This window comes from Carlito syrichta, unplaced genomic scaffold, assembly GCF_000164805.1.
Source record: "Carlito syrichta isolate Samal-C Ts95f unplaced genomic scaffold, Tarsius_syrichta-2.0.1 Scaffold302615, whole genome shotgun sequence".
Taxonomy (NCBI): Eukaryota; Metazoa; Chordata; class Mammalia; order Primates; family Tarsiidae; genus Carlito; species Carlito syrichta.
In genome coordinates, this window is record NW_007246711.1 from 447,722 (window position 1) to 451,372 (window position 3,651).

Sequence of the window (3,651 nt, forward strand, 5' to 3'; positions counted from 1 at the left end):
TTAAAAAACAAATGCAATGACTTTACTTAGTTTTTACAGTCCTCAGTAGCTTTTTAGCAGAGTAACTCCTTAATAAATGGGGTTAGAACAAACTTGTAGTATGTTAGAGAGCAAGCAAGTTTCGAACTCTCAAAGAATAAACACATGAAAAGGGGCACGTTTTAATTTTTTTCACATTACTATTTATATATAAAATTCTTGAGATCAGAAATTAAAGGCAATACTAATACTGCAAGTTCACACTAGGAAAAAAATCGCATTACAAAAAAGAAAGAAACACAGATGTTTGAAGACGAGCAGAACAGCAACTTGAACATACTAGAATAATCACCCAGGAAATAAGATAAAGACAGATGCCTTGCAAATTAGGAAAACAGCCCAAATATGCAGTGCAAGTATGATCTGACTGAAACCAACTGTCACATTCTTTCTAGTAAATGATCAACAGAGAGGAAAGCTGAGTAAATCAAGATGTGAAATGCAGTATCTATGAAGAAACTAAAAGCAGCCCTAAATGTAAATTCACACAAGTACAATTAGCTAGATAATTACCTTGAATGAACTTCATCTAACCACAATCTTTAAGTTCCATTCATTTGGACAAAGCTCTTGTGACTTGAAGAAATGATTACATACCAGAGAGAACCTGGACATCACTTGGTAGGGTGATGAGTTGAAATTCAATTTATCCACACAAGACAATGCCTTGTTTTTTATTTTGCTTTGATTACTCTCAGAGTTACTACTTGCAATGGGAATCAATGAAGGATCCCAAGGGAAATAGTAGCTTATAGAAGAGAAATACAAGTTGATTCCCAAGTGCTCCTTGAAGCATAAAGGAAGAGAGTGTGCTCTGGGACTTATGTTCTAGGAAGGTACCTGTGATCAACAACAACCCACAACTGAAAAGCATTCAGTCACTCTCTTTGCCACGCAAGTGCACGGAAACCAAAAGTTCCAACTAGGGTACAGCTAATGCTCAATTCAAATGTCACCTTTTTCAAAAGCTTTGGGGACCTTTTCAAAGTTTGTTACTCCCCCTATTGTGCCTATAGTGTATTGTAGATTCATAGTATTTTTCCTATTACAATGTAGTGTTTATTTGTTTGAGTTCAATAAATTGTCTTATCCATTAATTTTTAAAGTCTTTCCCAGTGCCTAGCACATAACAGTGATTAAATAATTGATAATTAAAATAATTCCCTAATATTGATTATATTGTTAATGATTTATTGAACTGAATTTCCTAAAGGCAGAAATTGGTTATTTTTTATTTCCATTGTATTGTTGTAGAGTCTATCATATTGCAGATGCTTTATAATATTTGTTGATTAAATGGTGAGTGGCTATTTGGATGAATATATGCAAATGTTTCATAGGTGCATGGGAAACACCAAACATGTTTGATGTATTTGAGGCCTTTTTTTGTGTTTAAGTAGAATTTCAAATCTGAAAAACTAAAGGAAATCTACTTCAGTCAGCTAATTTTATGCAGAAAGATTGAGGCCAGATGGCTAAAACCAATTGTTCAAAGTCACCTAACTAGATAACCCCGACTCCCAAGCGATGTGTAATCTACATCAAATGGTCTTGGGACTCTAATTTTATAGATCTCAATAAATTTTATGCCTTCATCTGAGTTGAGGAAATTAAAACAAACAAGAGAAAGAAGTTTTCCAAAAGTCCCTGTCAAAATTATAAAAGGCAACATAGGCAAAAAATTCTTAAAGCAGAGCCACTCCATAAAAATAGCAAGGTAATAATTATAGCAGTTCCTATATAATAATCAGTCTTCTCAAAGTTAAAATATGCAGAATTAAAATTATGCCAAAATCTTAAAATGATAATAATAATAATAAGGCATAGTATTGTAACCAGTAGTGATATTTCTTTCATATTGAATAATGGAAATAATGCAAATATAAATTCATATTTTCTAAAAGTCTTTTATATGAAGTAAAACTTTAAAACAACTTTCTTTTCAAACATTCATCCAATGATTACTTATTATTTTCTGTGAAAATAATTAGAAATCCAATTCAACAGCTTATCAACTGATACACTTAGGTAAAATAATTATTACCCTAAATTTATAATCATAAAATAACAGGAAACTGGAATAAAAAAGATTTTATATGAAATCTACTTTGTAAAAAATAATATATTAGCATCAAAGGAGCAACTGAACACTTTGCTATATAAAAACCATGTCATTCAAATTATTGCAGCATGGAAAAATTCATACTTATAAATATGAACACCTATTGAACCTATGTAAACACATAAAATAAATTGTGTACATTAAATATTGTACATAAAAATTTTCTAATGTTTTCCATATGTTGTAATAATTGTGATCATTTTCAGTATTTCCCCATCTTTTTTACGTCATGACTCACAGGGAAGATAATATTTTTACAGAACATTAAGGTAGGTGGATAAGACCTCTGAAGTAAGTGACACTCCAGGGACTCAAGGGTTTAATTATCTCAACAGCAATGTTGCCCATGGAAATAATATCAATATGTCCTGGGTCAGGAATCTCTGAAGTTATTCAGAAGGAACTAACTCTTTGAAGAAGATAAAATTTTCATGAGTTCCTCCTATTATTTAGAACAACCCTTTGAGAAAAAAAACAGCATTACCAATTATATATTTTTACATCTTACTGAATAGAGAAATAAAATGCATTTGTATTAAGTTAATTATATTCTTAAAAAAGACTCTGACTAATGTTTCTTAATGAACTAAAAGGGTGAACCTCACTTTTATTTTAGGTGTTAGGGATTATATTCCTTTCAGCACATTAGGATTAAAAAACACCACTGATTTTGAATTTTGAATGTTTTAAGTGAGTCCTATGGAAGTTAAAGAATTAAAGATTTTCAAAACAAAATTATATTCCGAACCATGATAAGAGAAAAGTTCTCTACAGATGGAAGGCTTTTGGATTTGTTTGCCTCTTATGTGCATAACTTCCCAAGATACTGTATGAACTTTGGCATGTCTAAAGATGTGGCATCATTCAGAAGATGATACACGGTTTTGAAAAATAGCAAATATATTGCAAGGATCTCCTAATGCATAAAAGTGGTTTAGGGGAGAAGGAGTAGGCTGGTTAAACAAATAATCTTTTCTTTTTATTCCTCAAGTCCTGTATGGTACAAAGGATAGTATGTGTAAAAGCCCTAGTTCAACTTATATATTTTATTCCATGCATGAGTGAATAATATATCATACTGTTACTGAATATTTTCCATGAAAAAGTAAAAATATATTTGTTTTGCCTCATTGCCAAAGTGAAGGTAAAGTGTTCAGTTTATTATCAATCTGTATTTTATGCAGCTATATAAAACATAAAAAATTCCAATAAGCATAGAATTTTTTCACATGACAAATTCACTGCAGTACAAATGAGGCTCCAAAAATTTCTAGCCATTTTGCAGTCTCTTATTGTTTAACATTTATAAAGAAATTTACATCTACCAATCAATGGGTTGGATTTCTGGGAAAGTAAGAAAATTTACCATATTTCCCACTTAATTTCAAATACCCCAGTGAAATAAGGATATTGTTCAGAGGGTAAATTACCTCCTTTAACTGAGAAATTATAAAATCATTTATCATAATGTCCAGATATTTTTCTTACTG